This window comes from Anomalospiza imberbis, unplaced genomic scaffold, assembly GCF_031753505.1.
Source record: "Anomalospiza imberbis isolate Cuckoo-Finch-1a 21T00152 unplaced genomic scaffold, ASM3175350v1 scaffold_192, whole genome shotgun sequence".
Classification (NCBI taxonomy): Eukaryota; Metazoa; Chordata; class Aves; order Passeriformes; family Viduidae; genus Anomalospiza; species Anomalospiza imberbis.
The window spans coordinates 13,823-41,677 of NW_027099825.1; the positions used below are offsets into that span (position 1 = coordinate 13,823).

The 27,855-nt window shown below is 55.5% G+C and overlaps 2 long non-coding RNA genes across 3 annotated transcripts; both read left to right on the forward strand.

Moving 5' to 3' along the window:
• Window positions 1–1,922: 1,922 nt before the first annotated feature.
• On the forward strand, window positions 1,923–27,855 carry LOC137466378 (uncharacterized). The gene is made up of 3 exons (XR_010995145.1): window positions 1,923–2,124; window positions 14,451–14,724; window positions 27,804–27,855. It is a non-coding gene; the product is annotated as an uncharacterized lncRNA (long non-coding RNA).
• On the forward strand, window positions 15,636–17,388 carry LOC137466376 (uncharacterized). 2 transcript variants are annotated; one of them, XR_010995141.1, is made up of 4 exons: window positions 15,636–15,867; window positions 15,955–16,056; window positions 16,515–16,622; window positions 17,299–17,388. It is a non-coding gene; the product is annotated as an uncharacterized lncRNA (long non-coding RNA). The 2 variants fall into 2 exon arrangements; XR_010995140.1 differs by having other exon boundaries at window positions 16,518–16,622.

Below are 27,855 nucleotides of genomic sequence, written 5' to 3' on the forward strand. Positions count from 1 at the left end.
AGGGTCGGGTCTCTCCGGAAGAATTTAAGGGGGTTGCTAAAGCATGTAGGAAAAAAAAATTAGGGAGGCCAAAGCTCAGTTTGAACTTAAAATGACAACTTCTGTAAAGGGTAATAAAACTGTTTTCGCAAATGCATCACTGGTAAAAGGAAGGGTAAGACCAACCTTTGTTCTTTATTAGATGTGGGAGGGAACTTAGTAACTGCAGATCAGGAGAAGGCAGAGGTGGTTAACGCCTTCTTTGCCTCAGTCCTTAGTGGGAATGACTTGTCCCCAGGACAGCTGTCCTCCTGGGTTGGTTGATGGAGCCAGGGAGCAGAATGGGCCCCCTGTTATCCAGGAGGAGGCAGTCAGAACTGCTGAGCTGTTTAGACGTTCATAAATCCATGGGAACAGATGGGATGCAGCCCAGGGTGATGAGGGAGTTGGCAGATGAGCTTGCAAAGCCACTCTCCATCATTTACCAGCAGTCCTGGCTCACTGGTGAGGTTCCAGATGGCTGGAAGCTGCACAGTGTCACACCCATTCACAACAAGGGCAGGAAGGAGGATCCTGGTAATTACAGGCCAGTCAGCCTGACCTCAGTACCCGGTAAGGTCATGGAACAGTTTATACCGAGTGTCATCACACAGCATCTACAGGATGGCCAGGGTATCAGACCCAGCCAGCAAGGGTTTAGGAGGGGTAGGTCATGTCTGACCAACCTGATCTCCTTTTATGACCAAGTGACCCACCTGGTGGATGCAGGAAAGGCTGCGGATGTTGTCTGTTTGGACTCCAGCACGGCCTTTGACACTGTCTCCCACAGCACACTCCTGGAAGAGCTGCAGCCCACGGCTGGGACAGGAGCACTCTGAGCTGGGTTCAGAACTGGCTGGATGGCCGGGCCCAGAGAGTGGTGGTGAGCGGTGCTGCATTCAGCTGGCAGCCAGCCAGCAGTGGTGTCCTCCAGGGCTCTGTGCTGGGGCCAGCTCTGTTCAATGTTTCTATTGACCCCATGGATGAGGGGATTGAGTCTTTCACCAGTAAATCTGCAGACAACACCAAGCTGGGAGTGTGTGTCGATCTGTTGGAAGGCAGGAGGGCTCTGCAGGGAGACCTGGAACGGCTGGATGGATGGGCAGAGTCCAGTAGGATGAAGTTTAGTAAGTCCAAGTACCCACTCCTGCATTTTGGCCACAATAACCCCCTGCGGCGTTATAGGCTGGGGACGGTGTGGCTGGGCAGTGCCCAGGCAGAAAGGGACCTGGGGGGAACTGGTTGACAGCCGGCTGAACATGAGCCAGCAGTGTGCCCTGGTGGCCAAGAAGGCCAATGGCTCCTGGCCTGGATCAGCAGGAGCAGGGAGATCATTCTGCCCCTGTGCTTGGCGCTGGTCAGGGCACACCTTGAGTGCCGTGTCCGGTTCTGGGCCCTCCGTTTGGGATGGACATTGACACACTCGAGCACATCCAGAGGAGGCAACGAGGCTGGTGAGGGGCCAGGAACACAAGCCCTGTGAGGAGCAGCTGAGGGAGCTGGCGGTGTCCAGCCTGGAGAAAAGGAGACTCAAGGGTGGCCTTATCACTCTACAACTTCCTGAAAGGTGGCTGTGCTCAGGTGGGGTTGGGCTCTTTCTCCAAGCAGCAACTGACAGAACCAGAGGACACAGCCTCAAGCTGCACCAAGGGAAATGTAGATTGGACGTTAGGAAAAGGTTTTTCACGGAAAGAGTGATAAAGTACAGGCATGGCCTGCCCGGGGAGGTGGTGGAGTCACCGTCCCTGGACGTGTTTAAAAAAACACTGGACGTGGCACTCGGTGCCATGATTTAGTTCAAGTACTGGGACATGGGTTGGACTCGATGATCTTGAAGGTCTCTTCCAACATGGTCATTCTGTGAATTTTGTATGAATTCTGTGAATTCTGAGCAGCTTCAGGCACACAGCCTGACCAGCAATGTCAGCTGGCAAAACAAAGGTTTTGCTGAGAAATGGCCCTTTGATGAAACAAAACATTTACAGTCAGGGCAGTCCGTTTATATAGATGGGGGTACACTCTGGGGATACAGCCAAGGCCATGAGGTCACAGCAGGCTCTGGGGTCACAGCAGGCTGAGGTCACAGCAGGCTCTGAGGTCACAGAGGTGCCAGAGCCCCGTGGTTGCACAGCACCACAACAACCGAGCAGTCAGTCCTTGAGCACAACTGTTGCGGCAGCAGCGGCGCTGGCAGCAGTGGTGCTGACACTGGGACAGCGGTGTGAGGACAGCGGTGGCAGCAAGAGCTGCGGGACTGGCAGAGGGCAAGGCACCATGGCCCTTGCTCTGCGCCTCTTCCTCCTGCTCCTCCTGGCCGTGGCCCTGCCTGCCAGGGCTGCCCAGGCTGCTCCGCTGCAAGCGCGGGGAGCAGGTGAGCCGGCAGCCTGGCTCCCCTTTCCCGGGACAGCGCTCCCTGCTCCCCGGGAAGCACTGGGGGATGCTTTTCCCTGGGCTTTAGGGAGGGTTTCTGCTGTGGGAGGGAGAGAGACCCCGGGGACCCCGGCAGCCCCATTTTCCTCTCCAGAAATGTCACACAGGGCAGGGAAAGAGGGTGGGGTGTGACCAGGAGCCAGCCCAGAGTTTCCCAAGCCCCTATGCAGCTTTGGCCATGTCCATTCAAATCTGGATCCCTTAGCCTTACCTGACCCCCTTGCAGTGCCCAGTTCCCCAATGCAGAAGGGATCCCAGCACACCGTGGAAATGGGTCTGGTCGCTGCTTCCCTCTAGATTTGGATCGCAAATTGAATTATTTCCAAGTGCTGATGAAGGACACTTTAAAGATCATGGAGAATGCTGGAGAGAAGTTCTAACTTTCTCTTTTTACTGACAGAATAATCAGAGTCAAGGAGGCAAGAGTTCACTCATCTGCCATTTTCATTAGGGTTAAGTCGGGGTTGAAGGATTCTGGAAGCCTTGGCCTGCTCCTTTCTGGAGCCCTGAGTGATCCCACAGGATCGCTGTCAGTGGGAGGAAGGAGCATTTAGCTGTCCACCTTCCTCCCGTATGCATTGCCTGTGTGTGCTTCCATGAGCTCTGTGCAGCCACGGAGAAGAGCAGAGAGGGAAAAGGCCGGGCCCAGGGCTGTGCCTCGGGGCTGAGCCTTGGTGCAGCCTGAGGATCTCCTACAGCGCCACGGGAGCTGTTCTGTCCTGCCTTTCTTTGCAGCTGAAGCTGTTGGTGAAGGTGGTCCAGCTTCCCAACCCATAGCCATTACTGAGCCTCTGGGAGGTGGTGAGGGTAGGTCAAGGCCTTTCCCCCTGGGAGAGCCGCCAGCTCAGAGCCCAAAGCTCGGCCAGGGGGCCATGGCTGCAGGTGCCAGGACAGAACCATGCACGTGTGTGCCCTCGCCCTGCGCCATCCCCTCACGAGTTCTCCTGCGGCTCCGTGCTGCCGGTGCAGATCTGCAGAGATGACAGGATCTTCTGTGGCTGTTGAGTTACAGGTGTGTCTGCAGGGAGGACTTTCCCAGGTCCTTTGGTGGATGTTGCACGCAAGCCCAGCTCCCGTCGCAGGGGTGAGTAGCGTGTCCCTGGTGACCCCACAGGCTAAACAATGATTTTGTGGGATCCATTCCTGGGAAATGGAACTATGTTGCTTGAAGGTCCTCCGACGGGAAAGAACAAAGCTACAGGACACAAGAAACCCCATGGGCCAACCGAATACATGAGGCAAATGCTGAAAGGATTGCTGCAGCGAGGAAATGGTGAGAGCATTTTCCTCAGCCTTCCCCTGGGACTCAGCAGCCGGGGGCTTTCCCTGCACATCTGGACACGCCGTGCCCGGCACAGCGGGAAGGGATCCAGGGCAGCCTGGCTGCCCTGCTGCTGCTTTCACGGCCTGCAGGGCTGTTTGCCAGCCTGGCCTGGCTGCAGCTTCTCCCCAGCCTCTGCAGGAAGGCATTTGGCACCAGCTGACAGGGAGCCCAAACTGCAGCATGGACCATGCACTCCCTGAGATCCCCTGCAATTTCCCAGTCCCCAGGCAGATTAGGAGGAGCAGTGGTTTGGAGGAGGGAGTGGGTCGTAGCCTACCCAGAAATTTTATAGGGATTTCCTGATCCTTAACCATGCTTGCCTTTCACAAGCATTGCCTCCTGAAGATGCCACCTCCACAATGGGCAGCAGTCCCACCTGATCCAGCTGTCCCTCTTCCTTTCTCCAGAAGTGGATGGAGAGGCTGTGCTGAAGGCTGAGTTTCCCGGAGGAAGCAGTGGCTCATTGGCAGCCTCTGCTGCAGGAAGGGAGGCGATGCCAGGCACAGGCACAGGAGGTAATTGCTGTGCCTCTGGGCCTGCTGAGCCCTGCTGAGGCTTGAGCTGCCCTCTCTGCTGCTTGGCAGTGCGGGAACAGCCCGGACAAGACCGGCACAGCCCAGAGGAATTGTTATGCTCAGGGCACTCGGGTACTGAGCAGTCCTGCTGGGGTCCCTCCGTGGGAGACACGTCCCTAAACCTGGGAGAGACTGCACGGGGTGCCCATGGTGGGGAAAGGGCAGAGGGCGAGAGCACGGCTCCAGTGTTTCCTGAGAGGGCCTGGCTATGTGCCCTTGGGCTGGGGCAGGTGTGCCAGCAGAAGGAGGGCGGGCGGTTGGTAGGACAGGAGGGAGGGAGGGAGGGAGGGCGTTGGGGAGGGATATTTGCGGCACTGCCTGCTGCAGTTTTCCCAAGGGATTAAAAGAAAGTTTCCTTTGTACAAGTGAGAGAATCCCCATGGGCCGTGGGCTGCTCCAGTTTCCTCTCCAGGGATGCTGCACTGGGCCTGCAAAGAGGATGGGGGTTGACCAGCAGCCAGCCCTGAGCTCCCCAGGCCCCTGTGCAGTTTTGGCCATCTCCATTCTCATCTGGCTCCCACAGACTTATCTGACCCCCTTGCAGTGCCCAGTTCTGTGAGTGAGTAGGGGATCCCAACACACCATGGAAATGGCTCTGATCTTTGCTCCCTTCTAGACTGGGATCAGGACACGGATTATCTGGAAGCCCTGCTGGATTATGGCTTGAGACTCTTGGGAAATGCTGGAGGCAAGTTCTCAATGTACCATCTTGTCAGAATAAGCAGAGACAAGGAGGCCAGAGCTCACACATTTGCCCTTTCCCTTAAGGCACTCACAGGGCAGATGGATTCAGGAAAATTTGCCCGGCTCCCTTCTCAAGCCCTGAGGGATCCCACAGGATCGCTGTCAGTGGGAGGAAGGAGCATTTAGCTGTCCAACTTCCTCCCGTGTGCAATGCCAGTGTGTGCTTCCGTGTGCTCTGTGCAGCCACAGAGAAGAGCAGAGAGGGAAGGGGCCGGGCCCAGGGCTGTTCCCCGGGGCTGTGCCTTTCGCAGCTCCTTTGCTGGCCCCAGGGAGCCTGAGCTGCTCCTGCTGCAGCTGCCAAGCCCTGGCCCAGGCTGGGGCTGGGTTTAGAGCTGCTGGCAGCTCCAGGGAGTCCTTTCTCCCCTGACTGCCCTGCAAGGGGCTCCTTCCATCCCAGTGTGGGGCCACCGCAGGCACATGGTCCCCCTGCCCCTGCTGCTGAGTGGAAGGGAGAGCTGAGGGAGTGCCTTGGAGGGCACCAATCACCCAGGGACACTCACTGCCACTCTGGCCTGAAGGAGAATCTTCAGCAGAGTCACAGGAGCTGTTCTGTCCTGCCTTTCTTTGCAGCTGAACCTGTTGCTAAAAGTGATCTGGCTTCCCAACCCACATTCAGGACTGAGCTTCTGGGAGATGGTGAGGGTAGGTCAAGGCCTTTCCCCCTGGGAGAGCTGCCAGCTCAGAGCCCAAAGCTCGGCTGCAGGTGCCAGGACAGAACCATGCACGTGTGTGCCCTCGCCCTGCGCCATCCCCTCAGGAGTTCTGCTCAGTCACAGCAGCTGTTTGGAGGTGGGAGGGTACTGGCCCAGTCTCAAAAACCCCGATGTTTTTCTGATCCTTAACCATGACTTTGAAAAGCTTTGCCTCCTGAAGATGCCCCCTCCCTGAATGGTGGATGATTCCATCTGATCCTGCTGTCCTTTTTCCTTTCTCAAGTGGTGGACACAACATCTCTGCAGAAGGAGGCGCATCCCGGAGGAAGCAGTGGCTCAGTGCCCACCTCTGCTGGAGGAAGGAAGGCGATGCCAGGCACGGACACAGGCACGGGCACAGGCACAGGAGGTAATTGCTGTGCCGGGCTCAGCCGGGCTCAGCCCTCAGCAGGGCTGTGTGGCAGCAGCTCTTCCCCCAGGCCCTGCCCTTGCACGGCCCGGCAGCAGCCAAAGCTGGAGGCGCCTCGGCTTCGAGGCCTCTGGAGCTCGTTCCCAGCCCCGGGGAATCGGGACTCGGGCACCAAGGCCCCTCCCGCGGCAGCTGCTCCCGCAGCTGGCCCTGAGCGCCCAGAGGCCCAAGGCACAGGAGCAGCCCCGAGCGGGAGCCCTGCTGCGAGCCCAGGGCCAGAGCCAGCCCTGGCTCCTGACTGGGCAGGGGCTGCACTGGCTCCTGACAGGGCCTGACTCTGCCCCCTGGGGCTGGGGGAGCTGTCACGGGGCAGGGAGGGCCAGGGCTGGCAGGGGCTGCTCAGGGATGGGTTTGGCCCGTGTCCCTCCAAGCATCGACTGCCCAAGCAGCTGCGCTGGCCCCGGGCTCTCCTCCCGGCCGGCTGGGCTTTGCTGGGTGGCACAGCCTGTGCCGAGGGCCGGCAAGGTGCCTGCAGGCCCCAGCTCTGGGGGAAGCAGAGAACGTCCTGGCCGTATCCACCATGCTGCCAGCTAAGCACTGCAGCACAGCGCGGGCTCACGCTCCCCATTGGTCTCACAGATGCAGCCGGCACCACAACACGGGTTCCCGATTCCCAGAAGGACATCAGAACGGGTGTCTGTAAGGGAACAGGCTGCTGGCTAGGGTTAACGGCAGGCCTGTTTCTTTTGGAGCTGGTCTTTATTTTATGCTGTGTTGGAATCTGGTGTTGCTGGAAGAGAAAATGGTGGGTGTTTTGTTCATCATTCTTTCAAATAGTTTCTTTTGAAAGCCTAATGTAGACAGGGAACGTTCCCAGTGAGGCTGCAGTGGAGTTGTGGCCGGTCCGTGGTTGTCCAAAGAGCTCTGCTGAGGGTTCTGCTGCTGCCCAGGGCTTTCATTGGCCTCTTCATTGCTGGGCCTTGTCCTGGGGGGCCCGCTGGGGCTGCAGCCAGTGCTGGCTCCCACTGAGGCTGCCTGGCCAAGAGCAGCCCCAGGGGCACAGGGCGGAGGCAAGGCAAGGTGGGGAGGAGAAAGAGCGGGGACGGGTTCGCCCTCGAAAGGCAGACGCGCTCTGGGGCCCGCTCCTGGCCAGGGAGCCTGCCCAGAGCCGTCCCCTGCTCGCCGGGGCCTTGAGGGGCAGCTGTCCAGCTGGGCCAAGCTGTGCCAGCCGCTCCAGCCGTGCTGGGGAGCCTTGCCAGCTCTGGGCCCTGCTGTGCAGGAGGGTCCCAGTGTGCCAAAGGCAGCCGGTGGCCTCAGCCGCTCCTCTCTGCACAGGAGCGCCTCTGCAGCTTCACAAGACCGGCCAAACACCTCAGTCTGGGAGAACTGGACCTGTCATCCTGCACCTCCTTACCAGTGTCTATTGTCCCTTCCACCGCTCCATTACGAGCCTATTGATGGAAGTACACTGCAACTACCACCCAGAACAGGACCCTCTCTCCCAGAAGGGACTGGCCCTGCTGTCCTGCCAGGGCAAGAGGTGCAGCCCTCCAACCAGGGAATAGTTTGTTAGAAAAGTTATACTGACTGCTAAAAATGTAGGAGGTTTATTAAAAATTTATTAAAAATACAACCGGAGACTGAATACATAAAATATTAGAGTGCCCGGCGTAGTGGATTTTCCCTGTCCATGTGCTCATCCACACAATGGAGGTTTTGCCTTTTCATTCTTTTGCCCTTCTTAAAGTTCTGTCCATCAACTCCTTTTTTACTGTCCAGTGGTGGAGTTTACTTCCTTACATCTCGATTGGAGCTCAGGTGCTGCTCTTGTAACAAGGTGACCCTCTTCAATGTCCCGAACTCAGGTCGCTCCATGAGAACAACACAAAGGGGGGTAAAACAGAACTCTGTAAAACTTCTCTTTACATACATACATTATATTTGTCTTTTAATTGTGAGAGTCAACTATCACATTACTCATCTGTCACAGGCTTGATTCCAGCAACATATTTGGGCTTCAGCTCATGTGTCTGTGTGCTACCTCCAGCACTGGCGCAGCTGCTTGTCTGGTGGACAGGCAGCAGCCAGGCATGGGGCTCCTGGGGCTAACAGCAACCTCATGTTATCTTTGTTTTTCATTTTGAAAAAGTTATATAAGTGTTTCATTTGTAGCATCTAATAAAAGTTTTTCATAGAATGGAGACCCCAGATATTTGTTCCACTTTACTTCAAGAGTTCTGTGTTTGTCAAAGGAGTTTTACAGTTGCAGATACCTAGAATCTTCTGACACTTTGGCAATACAAACAAAAAAAAAATTGTTTTTAATTCATAATGTTTACTCTTGCCCAGCCGGGACAAGACGAGCTCAGCCCAGAAGAATTGTCATGCCCAGGGCACTTGGGTACTGAGCAGTCCTGCTGGGGTCCCTCTGGGGGAGACGCGTCCCAAAACCTGGGAGAGACTGCACGGGGTGCCCATGGTGCGGAAAGGGCAGAGGGCATGAGCAAGGCTCCAGTGTGTCCTGAGAGGGCGTGGCTATGTGTCCTTGGGCTGGAGTAGCTGTCACAGGGCAGGGAGGGCCAGGGCTGGCAGGGGCTGCTCAGGGATGGGTTTGGCCCGGGTCCCTCCAAGCAGCGACTGCCCAAGCAGCTGCGCTGGCCCCGGGCTCTCCTCCCGGCCGGCTGGGCTTTGCTGGGTGGCACAGCCTGTGCCGAGGGGCGGCAAGGTGCCTGCAGGCCCCAGCTCTGGGGGAAGCAGAGAACGTCCTGGCCGTATCCACCGTGCTGCCAGCTCAGCAGTACAGCACAGCGCGGGCTCACGCTCCCCACCGAACCTGTAGAGCTTCAAAGCAAGACAGGAACACATGCCCTGAATCCACTTTGATGAATCTCAAGGATTTTCTGCTCGCAGCATGGACACAAGCAGTGCGTGATAGGTACAGCATAGACTCTGTTCAGTGTGTCACTTGCCATGGCCTCTTTCACAGTCATATCCTTCCCCCTTCACATGTCCTGCCAAACACCTAAGGGAGAACTGGACCTCTAATCGCACATCTCCATGCTCATGCGTAATTTCCCTGTCACAGCTGCTTTATCAACTTGCTGCTGTGCGGATGCTGCCACCACCCAAACAAGGTCCTCTACCCCTGAAGGCACTGGCCCCGCTCTCAGGCCCTTGCTGAAGGTGAGTAGGGCTTGGCCCAACTCTTCTGTTACCATAAAGACATGGAGCTGTCACCCCAGTGTTCGGGTGGTACCACCAGCAAAGCCCAGCCGGCACCAGCTCTGGCTGAGCTCCATGCCCAGGAGCAGCCGTGGATGCCCACGGTGAGGGCAGGCAGGAGCCAGGCAGGGGCTGCTGTGAGCAGCAGCGGGGCCCCGAGGGGCTGGGCGAGCCCATGCTGAGCGTCCCTGGGCTGAGGGCCCATTTCCTTCAGTGGGATCATCTGGGCCTGGAGCTCCTCCAGTGGCATGCCCAGGAAAAGAGGGAAGCCATCAAGAGCCTGTGAGTCACAGGGACGGGGTGTGGCTTCCTCCCTCCTTGGGTAGCGGGCTGGTTAAAAGAGGCCTCTAGGGAGCGCGGCGAACAGGAGCGGGCAAACAGGGCTGTGGCTCGCCTCTGAAGGGCAGTTCGCGAGGCAGTTGGCACAGGCAGGGCAAGCAGGAAGGGTTGCAGGTTTTCTTTCTAGTCAGGTTTGCTGTGTGTTGTTTGCAGCGTTTCTGTTGGTTGATTGGTTTTGGGGTTACTGGTAGTAATGGTTTTTACGTGATTGAAAAGTGTAGATAATACGAGTGTATGTAATCAGATGGAAACCTCCAAAAAGGATGCATCTGTCCAGACCCATTCCTGTGCAGAGTGTTTGAGCTCAGCGGTGGATTCAGGGGGAGTTGTGGAGAAAACCTGCCTGCGGTGTGAACAGGTGAACAATCTCCTTTCACTGGTGGCCGAGCTTAGGGAGCAAGTTGAAAGACTCAGGAGTATCAGCGAAAGAGAAAGGGAAATAGATTGGTGGAGTTCAGCCCTTCCATCCTTAAGGGAGGCCCAGCAAGAGTCAGAGGACTCCCATGCCTCTCACTGTCAGGCAATAGAGGGGCACCTGGTAGATGAAGGAGAGTGGAAATGGGTCCCTGCCCAGGGAGGGTATGATAAAAATTCCTCCCGACCCCCATCCTCTTGCCAGGTGCCACTTCAAAATAGGTATGCGCCCCTGGATCTAGAGACTCAGCCAGATGATTTAGAAGAAGCTTATCTGCCCAGTCAGCCTCCCAGTTATCATTAACCTATAAGATGGATCACTACCTCTAATATCAAAAAGATAAGAAGGGTAATAGTAGTGGCTGATTCCCTTCTGAGGGGAGCAGGGGGCCCCGTACGTCGACCGAACCCACCCCACAGGGAGGTCTGCTGCCTCCCTGGGGCCCGGGGACGAAAGATCACTGAGACACTGCCTGGGCTGATTCAGTCCTCTGATTATTACCCACTGCTGATACTCCAGGCTGGCAGCGATGAGATTGAAAAGAGGAGTGTCAGGACAATTAAAAGGGACTTTAGGGCACTGGGACAAGTGGTTGATGGGACGGGGGCACAGGTAGTCCTTTCCTCAGTCCCTTTGGTGGCTGGGAAAAACGGTGAAAGGAACAGGAGAGCTCAAACTATCAATGAGTGTTGCAAGGGTTGGTGTCAGCAGCAGAATTTTGGATTCTTTGATCATGGGGCAACTTTTATGGCACCTGGCCTGCTGCAACCAGATGCTCTCCATCTCTCTGTTAAAGGCAGAAGGCTTTTAGCTCATGAGCTAGCAGACCTTGTTGAGAGGGCTTTAAACTAGGTTTCAAGGGGGAAGGAGATATAGCTGGGCTCTCTGGAAGCAGGCCCAAGGATGGTAAGCCTGAGTTAGGGATGGAATCAGCAGCCCAGCTGAGGTGCATGCACACCAATGCACACAGCATGGGCAACAAACAAGAAGAGCTGGAGGCCATGGTGCAGCAGCAGAGCTGCAGAGCTATGCTATGATTGCCATCACAGAAACAGGGTGGGATGACTCACATGGCTGGAGCACTGCCCTGGATAGCTACAAGCTCTTCAGGAGAGACACGAGAGGGAGAAGAGGTGGAGGGGTGGCCCTTTATTTAAAGAATAAAAAAGGGAGGCTTTGGACACCATGGATATTGGAACTAATTGGCAGAATGTTGAATGCCTATGGTAAGAATTAGGGGGAAGGCCAACAAGGCTGACATCCTACTGAGAGTCTGTTATCATCCACCCAGGCAGGAAGAAGAGGTGGACAACTCATTCTATAAGCAGCTAGAGAATGTTTCAGGATCATCAGCCCTTGTTCTTGTAGGCGACTTCAACTTGCCAGACATCTGCTGGGAACTCAATACAGCAGAAAAAAAGCAGCCCAGGAAATCTGTAGAGTGTGTGGAGGACAACTGTTTGTTGCAGCTGGTGGGCGAGCCCCCCAGGGGAGGAACTATGTTAGATCTGCTGTTTGCAAATGGAGGTGGACTGGGGAGAGATGTGGTGGTTGGAGGCTGCTTGGGCCACAGTGATCATGAAATGATAGAATTTGTTGCATGGCAAGCTGATCTGTAGTCAGCATTAATCAAGTTATAATAAGCAGTCCAGCTCAGCTCCGTGTACCGGCCTCTGTGTTTGACTGACAGAAGCACACAGCCAGTGGGAGATCTCCTTGGATGCAGGCATTGTATAGGTTCAGAGTCTCGGGGCACACAGATAGACCAATGAGCTGTCTCGACCTGGGAGTTTTGAATGGGCTATAAAAGAAAGCTCCGGACAATAAACAAGGCTGTTTTTCTGAGGAAACACGAGTGGTCTGCCTTATGTTACGTCTCAGACATGGGAACACCGTGGTATCAAGATGTCTTGCTATTTTGTGAAATCAGGAGGAACGTCAATAAGACTTTTACATTGGACTTCCAGAGGGCAGACTTTGGCCTGTTTCGGAGACTTGTTCAGAGAGTTCCTTGGGAAGCAGCCCTTAAAAACAAAGGAGTCCAGGAAAAGTGGGCATGCTTCCAAACAGAGATCTTGAGGGCACAGGAGCAGGCCGCCCCTGGGTGCCAAAAGATGAGTCGACGAGGCAAATGCCCAGCCTGGATGGGCAAGGAGGTTTTGGAGGAATTTAGGAATAAAAGGAGGATGTATCATCTTTGGAAGGAGGGTCGGGTCTCTCCGGAAGAATTTAAGGGGGTTGCTAAAGCATGTAGGAAAAAAAAATTAGGGAGGCCAAAGCTCAGTTTGAACTTAAAATGACAACTTCTGTAAAGGGTAATAAAACTGTTTTCGCAAATGCATCACTGGTAAAAGGAAGGGTAAGACCAACCTTTGTTCTTTATTAGATGTGGGAGGGAACTTAGTAACTGCAGATCAGGAGAAGGCAGAGGTGCTTAACGCCTTCTTTGCCTCAGTCCTTAGTGGGAATGACTTGTCCCCAGGACAGCTGTCCTCCTGGGTTGGTTGATGGAGCCAGGGAGCAGAATGGGCCCCCTGTTATCCAGGAGGAGGCAGTCAGAACTGCTGAGCTGTTTAGACGTTCATAAATCCATGGGAACAGATGGGATGCAGCCCAGGGTGATGAGGGAGTTGGCAGATGAGCTTGCAAAGCCACTCTCCATCATTTACCAGCAGTCCTGGCTCACTGGTGAGGTTCCAGATGGCTGGAAGCTGCACAGTGTCACACCCATTCACAACAAGGGCAGGAAGGAGGATCCTGGTAATTACAGGCCAGTCAGCCTGACCTCAGTACCCGGTAAGGTCATGGAACAGTTTATACCGAGTGTCATCACACAGCATCTACAGGATGGCCAGGGTATCAGACCCAGCCAGCAAGGGTTTAGGAGGGGTAGGTCATGTCTGACCAACCTGATCTCCTTTTATGACCAAGTGACCCACCTGGTGGATGCAGGAAAGGCTGCGGATGTTGTCTGTTTGGACTCCAGCACGGCCTTTGACACTGTCTCCCACAGCACACTCCTGGAAGAGCTGCAGCCCACGGCTGGGACAGGAGCACTCTGAGCTGGGTTCAGAACTGGCTGGATGGCCGGGCCCAGAGAGTGGTGGGGAGCGGTGCTGCATTCCAGCTGGCAGCCAGCCAGCAGTGGTGTCCTCCAGGGCTCTGTGCTGGGGCCAGCTCTGTTCAATGTTTCTATTGACCCCATGGATGAGGGGATTGAGTCTTTCACCAGTAAATCTGCAGACAACACCAAGCTGGGAGTGTGTGTCGATCTGTTGGAAGGCAGGAGGGCTCTGCAGGGAGACCTGGAACGGCTGGATGGATGGGCAGAGTCCAGTAGGATGAAGTTTAGTAAGTCCAAGTACCCACTCCTGCATTTTGGCCACAATAACCCCCTGCGGCGTTATAGGCTGGGGACGGTGTGGCTGGGCAGTGCCCAGGCAGAAAGGGACCTGGGGGGAACTGGTTGACAGCCGGCTGAACATGAGCCAGCAGTGTGCCCTGGTGGCCAAGAAGGCCAATGGCTCCTGGCCTGGATCAGCAGGAGCAGGGAGATCATTCTGCCCCTGTGCTTGGCGCTGGTCAGGGCACACCTTGAGTGCCGTGTCCGGTTCTGGGCCCTCCGTTTGGGATGGACATTGACACACTCGAGCACATCCAGAGGAGGCAACGAGGCTGGTGAGGGGCCAGGAACACAAGCCCTGTGAGGAGCAGCTGAGGGAGCTGGCGGTGTCTAGCCTGGAGAAAAGGAGACTCAAGGGTGGCCTTATCACTCTACAACTTCCTGAAAGGTGGCTGTGCTCAGGTGGGGTTGGGCTCTTTCTCCAAGCAGCAACTGACAGAACCAGAGGACACAGCCTCAAGCTGCACCAAGGGAAATGTAGATTGGACGTTAGGAAAAGGTTTTTCACGGAAAGAGTGATAAAGTACTGGCATGGCCTGCCCGGGGAGGTGGTGGAGTCACCGTCCCTGGACGTGTTTAAAAAAACACTGGACGTGGCACTCGGTGCCATGATTTAGTTCAAGTACTGGGACATGGGTTGGACTCGATGATCTTGAAGGTCTCTTCCAACATGGTCATTCTGTGAATTTTGTATGAATTCTGTGAATTCTGAGCAGCTTCAGGCACACAGCCTGACCAGCAATGTCAGCTGGCAAAACAAAGGTTTTGCTGAGAAATGGCCCTTTGATGAAACAAAACATTTACAGTCAGGGCAGTCCGTTTATATAGATGGGGGTACACTCTGGGGGTACAGCCAAGGCCATGAGGTCACAGCAGGCTCTGGGGTCACAGCAGGCTGAGGTCACAGCAGGCTCTGAGGTCACAGAGGTGCCAGAGCCCCGTGGTTGCACAGCACCACAACAACCGAGCAGTCAGTCCTTGAGCACAACTGTTGCGGCAGCAGCGGCGCTGGCAGCAGTGGTGCTGACATTGGGACAGCGGTGTCAGGACAACGGTGGCAGCAAGAGCTGCGGGACTAGCAGAGGGCAAGGCACCATGGCCCTTGCTCTGCGCCTCTTCCTCCTGCTCCTCCTGGCCGTGGCCCTGCCTGCCAGGGCTGCCCAGGCTGCTCCGCTGCAAGCGCGGGGAGCAGGTGAGCCGGCAGCCTGGCTCCCCTTTCCCGGGACAGCGCTCCCTGCTCCCCGGGAAGCACTGGGGGATGCTTTTCCCTGGGCTTTAGGGAGGGTTTCTGCTGTGGGAGGGAGAGAGACCCCGGGGACCCCGGCAGCCCCATTTTCCTCTCCAGAAATGTCACACAGGGCAGGGAAAGAGGGTGGGGTGTGACCAGGAGCCAGCCCAGAGTTTCCCAAGCCCCTATGCAGCTTTGGCCATGTCCATTCAAATCTGGATCCCTTAGCCTTACCTGACCCCCTTGCAGTGCCCAGTTCCCCAATGCAGAAGGGATCCCAGCACACCGTGGAAATGGGTCTGGTCGCTGCTTCCCTCTAGATTTGGATCGCAAATTGAATTATTTCCAAGTGCTGATGAAGGACACTTTAAAGATCATGGAGAATGCTGGAGAGAAGTTCTAACTTTCTCTTTTTACTGACAGAATAATCAGAGTCAAGGAGGCAAGAGTTCACTCATCTGCCATTTTCATTAGGGTTAAGTCGGGGTTGAAGGATTCTGGAAGCCTTGGCCTGCTCCTTTCTGGAGCCCTGAGTGATCCCACAGGATCGCTGTCAGTGGGAGGAAGGAGCATTTAGCTGTCCACCTTCCTCCCGTATGCATTGCCTGTGTGTGCTTCCATGAGCTCTGTGCAGCCACGGAGAAGAGCAGAGAGGGAAGGGGCCGGGCCCAGGGCTGTGCCCCGGGGCTGAGCCTTGGTGCAGCCTGAGGATCTCCAACAGCGCCACGGGAGCTGTTCTGTCCTGCCTTTCTTTGCAGCTGAAGCTGTTGGTGAAGGTGGTCCAGCTTCCCAACCCATAGCCATTACTGAGCCTCTGGGAGGTGGTGAGGGTAGGTCAAGGCCTTTCCCCCTGGGAGAGCCGCCAGCTCAGAGCCCAAAGCTCGGCCAGGGGGCCATGGCTGCAGGTGCCAGGACAGAACCATGCACGTGTGTGCCCTCGCCCTGCGCCATCCCCTCACGAGTTCTCCTGCGGCTCCGTGCTGCCCGTGCAGATCTGCAGAGATGACAGGAGCTTCTGTGGCTGTTGTGTTACAGGTGTGTCTGCAGGGAGGACTTTCCCAGGTCCTTTGGTGGATGTTGCACGCAAGCCCAGCTCCCGTCGCAGGGGTTAGTAGCGTGTCCCTGGTGACCCCACAGGCTAAACAATGATTTTGTGGGATCCATTCCTGGGAAACGGAACTATGTTGCTTGAAGGTCCTCCGACGGGAAAGAACAAAGCTACAGGACACAAGAAACCCCATGGGCCATCCGAATACATGAGGCAAATGCTGAAAGGATTGCTGCAGGGAGGAAATGGTGAGAGCATTTTCCTCAGCCTTCCCCTGGGACTCAGCAGCCGGGGCCTTTCCCTGCACATCTGGACACGCCGTGCCCGGCACAGCAGGAAGGGATCCAGGGCAGCCTGGCTGCCCTGCTGCTGCTTTCACGGCCTGCAGGGCTGTTTGCCAGCCTGGCCTGGCTGCAGCTTCTCCCCAGCCTCTGCAGGAAGGCATTTGGCACCAGCTGACAGGGAGCGCAAACTGCAGCATGGACCATGCACTCCCTGAGATCCCCTGCAATTTCCCAGTCCCCAGGCAGATTAGGAGGAGCAGTGGTTTGGAGGAGGGAGTGGGTCGTAGCCTACCCAGAAATTTTATAGGGATTTCCTGATCCTTAACCATGCTTGCCTTTCACAAGCATTGCCTCCTGAAGATGCCACCTCCACAATGGGCAGCAGCCCCACCTGATCCAGCTGTCCCTCTTCCTTTCTGCAGAAGTGGATGGAGAGGCTGTGCTGAAGGCTGAGTTTCCCGGAGGAAGCAGTGGCTCATTGGCAGCCTCTGCTGCAGGAAGGGAGGCGATGCCAGGCACAGGCACAGGAGGTAATTGCTGTGCCTCTGGGCCTGCTGAGCCCTGCTGAGGCTTGAGCTGCCCTCTCTGCTGCTTGGCAGTGCGGGAACAGCCCGGACAAGACCGGCACAGCCCAGAGGAATTGTTATGCTCAGGGCACTCGGGTACTGAGCAGTCCTGCTGGGGTCCCTCCGTGGGAGACACGTCCCTAAACCTGGGAGAGACTGCACGGGGTGCCCATGGTGGGGAAAGGGCAGAGGGCGAGAGCACGGCTCCAGTGTGTCCTGAGAGGGCCTGGCTATGTGCCCTTGGGCTGGGGCAGGTGTGCCAGCAGAAGGAGGGCGGGTGGTTGGTAGGACAGGAGGGAGGGAGGGAGGGAGGGCGTTGGGGAGGGATATTTGCGGCACTGCCTGCTGCAGTTTTCCCAAGGGATTAAAAGAAAGTTTCCTTTGTACAAGTGAGAGAATCCCCATGGGCCGTGGGCTGCTCCAGTTTCCTCTCCAGGGATGCTGCACTGGGCCTGCAAAGAGGATGGGGGTTGACCAGCAGCCAGCCCTGAGCTCCCCAGGCCCCTGTGCAGTTTTGGCCATCTCCATTCTCATCTGGCTCCCACAGACTTACCTGACCCCCTTGCAGTGCCCAGTTCTGTGAGTGAGTAGGGGATCCCAACACACCATGGAAATGGCTCTGATCTTTGCTCCCTTCTAGACTGGGATCAGGACACGGATTATCTGGAAGCCCTGCTGGATTATGGCTTGAGACTCTTGGGAAATGCTGGAGGCAAGTTCTCAATGTACCATCTTGTCAGAATAAGCAGAGACAAGGAGGCCAGAGCTCACACATTTGCCCTTTCCCTTAAGGCACTCTCAGGGCAGATGGATTCAGGAAAATTTGCCCGGCTCCCTTCTCAAGCCCTGAGGGATCCCACAGGATCGCTGTCAGTGGGAGGAAGGAGCATTTAGCTGTCCAACTTCCTCCCGTGTGCAATGCCAGTGTGTGCTTCCGTGTGCTCTGTGCAGCCACAGAGAAGAGCAGAGAGGGAAGGGGCCGGGCCCAGGGCTGTTCCCCGGGGCTGTGCCTTTCGCAGCTCCTTTGCTGGCCCCAGGGAGCCTGAGCTGCTCCTGCTGCTGCTGCCAAGCCCTGGCCCAGGCTGGGGCTGGGTTTAGAGCTGCTGGCAGCTCCAGGGAGTCCTTTCTCCCCTGACTGCCCTGCAAGGGGCTCCTTCCATCCCAGTGTGGGGCCACCGCAGGCACATGGTCCCCCTGCCCCTGCTGCTGAGTGGAAGGCAGAGCTGAGGGAGTGCCTTGGAGGATACCAATCACCCAGGGGCACTCACTGCCACGCTGGCCCGAAGGAGAATCTTCAGCAGAGTCACAGGAGCTGTTCTGTCCTGCCTTTCTTTGCAGCTGAACCTGTTGCTAAAAGTGATCTGGCTTCCCAACCCACGTTCAGGACTGAGCCTCTGGGATATGGTGAGGGTAGGTCAAGGCCTTTCCCCCTGGGAGAGCTGCCAGCTCAGAGCCCAAAGCTCGGCTGCAGGTGCCAGGACAGAACCATGCACGTGTGTGCCCTCGCCCTGCGCCATCCCCTCAGGAGTTCTGCTCAGGCACAGCAGCTGTTTGGAGGTGGGAGGGTACTGGCCCAGTCTCAAAAACCCCGATGTTTTTCTGATCCTTAACTATGACTTCGAAAAGCTTTGCCTCCTGAAGATGCCCCCTCCCTGAATGGTGGATGATTCCATCTGATCCTGCTGTCCTTTTTCCTTTCTCAAGTGGTGGACACAACATCTCTGCAGAAGGAGGCGCATCCCGGAGGAAGCAGTGGCTCAGTGCCCACCTCTGCTGGGGGAAGGAAGGCAATGCCAGGCACGGACACAGGCACGGGCACAGGCACAGGAGGTAATTGCTGTGCCGGGCTCAGCCGGGCTCAGCCCTCGGCAGGGCTGTGTGGCAGCAGCTCTTCCCCCAGGCCCTGCCCTTGCACGGCCCGGCAGCAGCCAAAGCTGGAGGCGCCTCGGCTTCGAGGCCTCTGGAGCTCATTCCCAGCCCCGGGGAATCGGGACTCGGGCACCAAGGCCCCTCCCGCGGCAGCTGCTCCCGCAGCTGGCCCTGAGCGCCCAGAGGCCCAAGGCACAGGAGCAGCCCCGAGCGGGAGCCCTGCTGCGAGCCCAGGGCCAGAGCCAGCCCTGGCTCCTGACTGGGCAGGGGCTGCACTGGCTCCTGACAGGGCCTGACTCTGCCCCCTGGGGCTGGGGGAGCTGTCACGGGGCAGGGAGGGCCAGGGCTGGCAGGGGCTGCTCAGGGATGGGTTTGGCCCGGGTCCCTCCAAGCAGCGACTGCCCAAGCAGCTGCGCTGGCCCCGGGCTCTCCTCCCGGCCGGCTGGGCTTTGCTGGGTGGCACAGCCTGTGCCGAGGGGCGGCAAGGTGCCTGCAGGCCCCAGCTCTGGGGGAAGCAGAGGACGTCCTGGCCGTATCCACCGTGCTGCCAGCTCAGCAGTGCAGCACAGCACGGACTCATGCTCCCCATTGCTCCCACAGATGCAGCCGGCACCACAACACGGGTTCCCGATTCCCAGAAGGACATCAGAACGGGTGTCTGTAAGGGAACAGGCTGCTGGCTAGGGTTAACGGCAGGCCTGTTTCTTTTGGAGCTGGTCTTTATTTTATGCTGTGTTGGAATCTGGTGTTGCTGGAAGAGAAAATGGTGGGTGTTTTGTTCATCATTCTTTCAAATAGTTTCTTTTGAAAGCCTAATGTAGACAGGGAACGTTCCCAGTGAGGCTGCAGTGGAGTTGTGGCCGGTCCGTGGTTGTCCAAAGAGCTCTGCTGAGGGTTCTGCTGCTGCCCAGGGCTTTCATTGGCCTCTTCATTGCTGGGCCTCGTCCTGGGGGGCCCGCTGGGGCTGCAGCCAGTGCTGGCTCCCACTGAGGCTGCCTGGCCAAGAGCAGCCCCAGGGGCACAGGGCGGAGGCAAGGCAAGGTGGGGAGGAGAAAGAGCGGGGACGAGATTGCCCTCAATAGGCAGACGCGCTCTGGGGCCCGCTCCTGGCCAGGGAGCCTGCCCAGAGCCGTCCCCTGCTCGCCGGGGCCTTGAGGGGCAGCTGTCCAGCTGGGCCAAGCTGTGCCAGCCGCTCCAGCCGTGCTGGGGAGCCTTGCCAGCTCTGGGCCCTGCTGTGCAGGAGGGTCCCAGTGTGCCGCTGGCAGCCGGGGGCCTCAGCTGCTCCTCTCTGCACAGGAGCGCCTCTGCAGCTTCACAAGACCAGCCAAACACCTCATTCTGGGAGAACTGGACCTGTCATCCTGCACCTCCTTACCAGTGTCTATTGTCCCTTCCACCGCTCCATTACGAGCCTATTGATGGAAGTACACTGCAACTACCACCCAGAACAGGACCCTCTCTCCCAGAAGGGACTGGCCCTGCTGTCCTGCCAGGGCAAGAGTTGCAGCCCTCCAACCAGGGAATGGTTTGTTAGAAAAGTTATACTGACTGCTAAAAATGTAGGAGGTTTATTAAAAATTTATTAAAAATACAACCGGAGACTGAATACATAAAATATTAGAGTGCCCGGCGTAGTGGATTTTCCCTGTCCATGTGCTCATCCACACAATGGAGGTTTTGCCTTTTAATTCTTTTGCCCTTCTTAAAGTTCTGTCCATCAACTCCTTTTTTGCTGTCCAGCGGTGGAGTTTACTTCCTTACATCTCAATTGGAGCTCAGGTGCTGCTCTTGTAACAAGGTGACCCTCTTCAATGTCCCGAACTCAGGTCGCTCCATGAGAACAACACAAAGGGGGGTAAAACAGAACTCTGTAAAACTTCTCTTTACATACATACATTATATTTGTCTTTTACTTGTGAGAGTCAACTATCACATTACTCATCTGTCACAGGCTTGATTCCAGCAACATATTTGGGCTTCAGCTCATGTGTCTGTGTGCTACCTCCAGCACTGGCGCAGCTGCTTGTCTGGTGGACAGGCAGCAGCCAGGCATGGGGCTCCTGGGGCTAACAGCAACCTCATGTTATCTTTGTTTTTCATTTTGAAAAAGTTATATAAGTGTTTCATTTGTAGCATCTAATAAAAGTTTTTCATAGAATGGAGACCCCAGATATTTGTTCCACTTTACTTCAAGAGTTCTGTGTTTGTCAAAGGAGTTTTACAGTTGCAGATACCTAGAATCTTCTGACACTTTGGCAATACAAACAAAAAAAAAAAATTGTTTTTAATTCATAATGTTTACTCTTGCCCAGCCGGGACAAGACCAGCTCAGCCCAGCCCACGGGAATTGTTATGTTCCTGGCACTTGGGTACTGAGCAGTCCTGCAGGGGAACCTTCGTGGGAGAGATGTCCCAAAACCTGGGAGAGATTGCACGGGGTGCCCATGGTGCGGAAAGGGCAGAGGGCATGAGCAAGGCTCCAGTGTGTCCTGAGAGGGCCTGGCTATGTGTTCTTGAGCTGGAGGAGCTGTCACAGGGCAGGGAGGGCCAGGGCTGGCAGGGGCTGCTCAGGGATGGGTTTGGCCCGTGTCCCTCCAAGCAGCGACTGCCCAAGCAGCTGCGCTGGCCCCGGGCTCTCCGGCCCCGGCGGTGAATGGCCGCGGCCCCGGGCTCCGATGGGGCTGCTGAGCAACGCCGGGGGCACGACAAGGGCCTCGCTACGCCCTGGCCTTGTGCTGCAGCCAAACACCTTTACAGCCACGGCGGTTCTCTGGGGCACTGGAGGCTACAAGTCAGGCCGTGCCTTCTCGCACTGACGAAGGAGCTCCTTGCATTGCCCAGTTCCCTAAAGCACGCCGGGAACCCAGCACAGCATGAAAACGGTTCTGGACTGCGCTCCCGTCTACACTGGGATCTAGATATGGATTGACTGAAAGTGCTGGCTGGTCACAGTGTGAAGATCATGGTGCATGCTGGAGCAACTTCTCCATGTCCCTTTCCTGACAGAACAATCACGGATTATTAATTCTGGCCAAGAGCAGCCCCAGGGGCACAGGGCAGAGGCAAGGAAAGGTGGGGAAGAGAAAGAGCGGGGACGAGATCGCCCTCGAAAGGCAGACGCGCTCTGAGGCCCGCTCCTGGCCAGGGAGCCTGCCCAGAGCCGTCCCCTGCTCGCCGGGGCCTTGAGGGGCAGCTGTCCAGCTGGGCCAAGCTGTGCCAGCAGCTCCAGCCGTGCTGGGGAGCCTTGCCAGCTCTGGGCCCTGCTGTGCAGGAGGGTCCCAGTGTGCCGCTGGCAGCCGGGGGCCTCAGCCGCTCCTCTCTGCACAGGAGCGCCTCTGCAGCTTCACAAAACCGGCCAAACACCTCAGTCTGGGAGAACTGTACCTGTCATCCTGCATCTCGAAGCACGTGTCCATTGTCACTGCCACATGTGTATTATTATTGCTCAGGACATGCTGCCACCACCACCACCCAGAACAAGACCCTCTGTCCCCGATTGCGCTGGCCCTGTTCACCAGCCAGGACAGGAGGCGCAGCCCTCCTGACAGGGAAGGGCCTGAGTCCAGCAACGTCTTTGTGCTTCAGCTCAGGTGTCTGTGTGCTGCCACCAGCACTGGCAGAGCTGCTTGTCTGGGCACGGCCGGGTTGGGCAGGCAGCAGCCCCACATGGGGCTCCTGAGAAATAGGGACCCCATTTTGTCCTTGTTTTTCATTTTTACACATTAGAAATTTTTAGAAATATTCAGAAATATTTTTTTGTAGGAAAAAATCCTTAAATAGTTCTTCCTTTTTTCCACAAATCTCAGTATTCTTCAAAGTAGATTTAGAATTCAGAAAAATTTAGAACACTTTTAAACTTCTGGAATAAAAACTAAAATTACATTTAATTGGTCATCTTTACTCTTAGAAGAACTAATTCATCCCAAGACACCCAGCATACTGTAGAGGCTCATTTCCCACTGGAGATTTGTACCTTGTGGCAGCAACCAACTTAAAACCTTTTCCCAGTTGTTTTCAGGGATTTCTGACAAGCTCACCTCTCAGTCTTCAGAGGCAAACTTTGAGCACAGCGGGAATCTCCTGCTGTGCAGGAGGGTCTCTGTGTTCCAGCTGCAACTGGAGCCTCAGCCTCCTCCTCTCTCAAACGGCGTCCCTCTGCAGCTTCACAGGAACGGCCAAACACCTCAGTCTGGGACACCTGTACCAGACATTTCCCATCTCCGTGTCCATGCGCAAAGTCCCTGTCACAGCTGCTTTACCAGCTTGTTGCTGTGCAGATGCTGCCACCACCCAAACAAGGTCCTCTCCCCCTGAAGGAACTTTTGCAAATGTTTCGCATCTCCAAGGGCCAAGCAAAAGCCGTTATTGGTGCTTGCCCTGACTGTCAACTTCTACAACCTCCTGTTTCTACGGGAGCTGTTAACCCTCAAGGATTGCCAAGTTTGCAGCTATGGCAAACCATAGATAGAACCAAAGGCCCATCTTCCGGAAAATTCAAAACTACTCGTGTGTCTGCTGATGCTTTTTCAGGTGCAGTTTTTGCTTCTGCACACACAGGGGAAACAGCCAATCATGCTTGCCAACATTTTCTGCAATCATTTGCTTCATCGGATGAACCCCAAGAAGTAAAACCGGACAATGGCCCCACATACATAGCTCCAAAATTGGCCACATTTTTGAAGGATGAGAATTGCCCAGTCCCCCACAAGTCAGGCAATTATTAAAAAGATACCACACACACAAAAATGCACTCGAGATCAACAGAGAGGGGGAGAGGCCCAAGCAACACCTCAGATTAGGTTGAGCAAAGCTTTATATGGCTTCCATTTTTTGAATAGCTCATTTGCAGAACCTAATCCTCCAGTTTTTAGGCACTTTTCAAATAGCACACAGGCAAAAATGGAAGAAAATCCTCCAGTTTTAATCAGAAACCCTGAGACAGGACAAATTGAAGGACCATTGCCACTAGCAACCTGGGGCAAAGGCTATGCTTGTGTTTCCACAGGTGCCGGACCTAAGTGGGTCCCAGCAAGAAACGTGAAACCATATCACACACAAGAGCTCACCGACAATTCCACGAGCAGGGAAACGAGCACACCGACGTGAGCTGCACAGAGACTGTGGTTCATGCCAGACATTCCCTGTTCAACACACAAAAACTACAAATCTTGAGTTTTATGTGGATGCTTGGGCTGTGAAAATTGTTAATATCATAGAGCTCTTGTTGCAAAAGTGTGGTGTGTGTCGTGTTAAAAAGAATCCAACTATATCCAAATTTGTAAAAATTGACTGTTAGAGGGTCAGTTTAGAGCCTTAGAGTTAGCCAGTCCCTAAACAAATGCTAAAAGATTTGTGTGAGAACCATATGAGAAAGCTTTTACCAAAAAGCAGCTGAACAAGAACATAGAGTTTGATCAAATGATATACTGGCACTTATTTGTTTTACTTACTTACTTTTACAGTGCAGCTATGTCTGTAGATCAGCTAAAAATGAATGTTTAGGTTGCTTTAGCCAAGTCAGCAGGCTCAGACACCACGTCTGACCAATTGGAACCCAGACAAACCCTTTGCGACCCGTTTAGTCAGTGTACCGATACCAGTTAAGAGTGGCCAGTAGCTGATTGTGACAAATATTAATGTGAAGCTACCAACGCGACAAAGCACATAATCAATTAACATCCTTAGGCCCCTGATCTTCTTAAAGCACCCCCTGAACCTCAAGTATTCGAAGTTCTTGCTTCTTTAGCAATAGAATTTTGTGCTGAGTTTCAGTACCAGGGAGATCCACAATTAAGTGTTACGCCCCATCATCCTGGATACACAGCAGCTCAAGTTTGTGGTGCAATTGCACTACCCCAGTGCCCTCTAAGGGTATGAGTCCCCACAGCAACTGCCAAAAAGACATTGGCTCATTTATAGAAATCGAGCCTAACAGGGCATTCCCTGAAAAGTTAAAGGCAGCCCACGTACCCATGTAGCATCAGACAGCTCACTGAAATTGCACCTACCTAATGGCAAAAAATTATCAAGAGAAAACATAGAAAAAAAAAGATTTACCCATCATTATAAAGAAAACTGTAATAACAATTTCAGTCCCTGGGGCCCTGCAAAACGAATTACAGCAGCTTTATTTCTACCTCAAATTGCCTCAAGTAAAGCATTACAACTATTCTACCAGTTAGGGCGTTAGTCAAGAAGTCAGTACTTACTTCCATTACAATTAGTGACATCATGACAGATGTTAGTGCTGTCAAACATACAACCTTACAAAACAGAACCACCATCAATTTTCTTGTACGAGCATATAGACATAGTTGTGAAGATTTTGAAAGACTGTGGTATATAAACTTATCTGACCATTCAGTGTCCATCCACAAACAACTTCAGAAACTGAGAGATTTGACAAATCAAATGAAAATAAATGCTAGATCATAGTTAGACGACTTGTTGGAAGGATAGAGTTTGACACAACGACCGGGCAGTCAGTCCCTGAGCACAACTGTTGCGGCAGCAGCGGCGCTGGCAGCAGTGGTGCCGACACTGGGACAGCGGTGTGAGGACAGCGGTGGCAGCAAGAGCTGCGGGACTGGCAGAGGGCAAGGCAGCATGGCCCTTGCTCTGCGCCTCTTCCTCCTGCTCCTCCTGGCCGTGGCCCTGCCTGCCAGGGCTGCCCAGGCTGCTCCGTGGGAAGCAGGTGAGCCGGAAGCCTGGCTCCCCTTTCCTGGGATAGCGCTCCCTGCTCCCCGGGAAGCGCTGGGGGATGCTTTTCCCCAGGGCTTTAGGGAGGGTTTCTGCTGTGGGAGGAAGAGAGACCCCGGGGACCCTGGGCAGCCCCATTTTCCTCCCCAGAAATGTTACATAGGGCAGGGAAAGAGGGTGGGGAATGGCCAGGAGCCAGCCCAGAGCTCCCCAGGCCGCTGTGCAGCTTTGGCCATGTCCATTCACATCTGGCTGCCTTGGCCTTACCCGAGCCCCTTGCAGTGCCCAGTTGCCAAAGGCAGAAGGAAACCCCAGCACCTCATGGAAATGGTTCTGATCTGTGCTCCCTTCTAGATTGGGATGGTAACTTGCAATGTCTGGATGCCCTGCTGGATGAGAGCTTGAAAATGTTGGAGAATGCTGCAGGCAAGTTCACCCTGTGCCTTTCCTGAGAGAAAAACCAGTGTAAATGTGGCAACAGCTAACTCAGGAGCCATTTCCTTTAACATAATCACATGGCTGAAGGAATCTGGAAAACATGCCTTGCTCCTTTCTAGAGCCCTGAGGGATCCCACAGGATCGCTGTCAGTGGGAGGAAGGAGCATTTAGTTCTCCATCTTCCATCCAGGTGCAATGCCAGTGTGTCCTTCCGGGTGCTCTGTGCAGCCACGGAGAAGAGCAGAGAGGGAAGGGGCCAGGCCCAGGGCTGTTCCCCGGGGCTGTGCCTTTCGCAGCTCCTTTGCTGGCCCCAGGGAGCCTGAGCTGCTCCTGCTGCTGCTGCCAAGCCCTGGCCCAGGCTGGGGCTGGGTTTAGAGCTGCTGGCAGCTCCAGGGAGTCCTTTCTCCCCTGACTGCCCTGCAAGGGGCTCCTTCCATCCCAGTGTGGGGCCACCGCAGGCACATGGTCCCCCTGCCCCTGCTGCTGAGTGGAAGGCAGAGCTGAGGGAGTGCCTTGGAGGGCACCAATCACCCAGGGACACTCACTGCCACTCTGGCCCGAAGGAGAAACTTCAGCAGAGTCACAGGAGCTGTTCTGTCCTGCCTTTCTTTGCAGATACCCCTGTTGGTGAAAGTGATCTGGCTTCCCAACCCACTTTCAGGATTGAGCCTTTGGGATATGGTGAGGGTAGGTCAAGGCCTTTCCCCCTGGGAGAGCTGCCAGCTCAGAGCCCAAAGCTCGGCCAGGGGGCCATGGCTGCAGGTGCCAGGACAGAACTATGCACGTGTGTGCCCTCGCCCTGCGCCATCCCCTCACGATTTCTCCTGCGGCTCCGTGCTGCCCGTGCAGATCTGCAGAGATGACAGGAGCTTCTGTGGCTGTTGAGTTACAGGTGTGTCTGCAGGGAGGGAGGGCTGTCCCAGGTCCTTTGCTGGTTACTGCACGCAAGCCCAGCTCCCGTCGCAGGGGTGAGTAGTGTTTCCCTGATGACCCCACAGGCTGAGCACTGGCTTTGTGGGATCCATTCCTGGGAAACGGAACTATGTTGCCCTAAGGTCCTCCAACGGGAAAGAACAAAGCTACAGGACACAAGAAACCCCATGGGCCATCCGAACACATGAGGCAAATGCTGAAAGGATTGCTGCAGGGAGGAAATGGTGAGAGCATTTTCCTCAGCCTTCCCCTGGGACTCAGTAGCCGGGGGCTTTCCCTGCACATCTGGACACGCCGTGCCCGGCACAGCGGGAAGGGATCCAGGGCAGCCTGGCTGCCCTGCTGCTGCTTTCACGGCCTGCAGGGCTGTTTGCCAGCCTGGCCTGGCTGCAGCTTCTCCCCAGCCTCTGCAGGAAGGCATTTGGCACCAGATGACAGGGAGCCCAAACTGCACCATGGGCCATGCACTCCCTGAGATCCCCTGCAATTTCCCAGTCCCCAGGAAGATCACGAGGGGTGGTGGTTTGGAAAAGAGAGAGCCCTGTCACAGCCCCAAGTGCCCGGGCCTTATCCCGATTCTTATCCATGTCTTTGACAAGTATTGCCTCCTGAAGTTTCCACCTTCCCGATGTGTAATGGCTCCATCTGATCCAGCTGTGCCTCTTCCTTTCTCAAGGGATGGACAGAGAGGCTTTATGGAAGGCAGCATTTCCTGAAGGGAGGGAGGCGATTCCAGGCATGGGCACAGTCACGGGAGGTAATTGCTGTGCTGGGCTCAGCCCTTGGTGAGGCTGTGTGGCAGAAGCTCTTCCCCAAGGCCCTGACCTGTGTGAGAGGGTCTGACTGTTCCTTGGCCTGCCTGAGCTGACCGAGCAGAGATAGGCAAGAAGGGAGAGTTGTGGCCCTGCCTGCTGCAGATTACCTCAGGGATTTAGTGACGGTTTCCTCTGTGGGAGGGACAGAACCACCATGGGCCCCGGGCAGGTCCAGCCACTCCTCCAGGGATGTGGCACAGGGCCTGCAAAGAGGGTGGAGAGTTGCCAGGAGCCAGTCCAGAGCTCCCCAGGCCCCTGTGCATCTTTGGCCATGGCCATTCACATCTGGCTCCCATGGCCTTACCCGACCCCCTCGCAGTGCCCATTTCCCTGAGGCAGAGGGGGACTCCAGCACACCATGGAAATGGTTCTGATCTCTGCTCCTCTCTAGACTGGGATCGTGACATGGCTTATCTGGGAGGCCTAGCACAAGACAGTGTGAA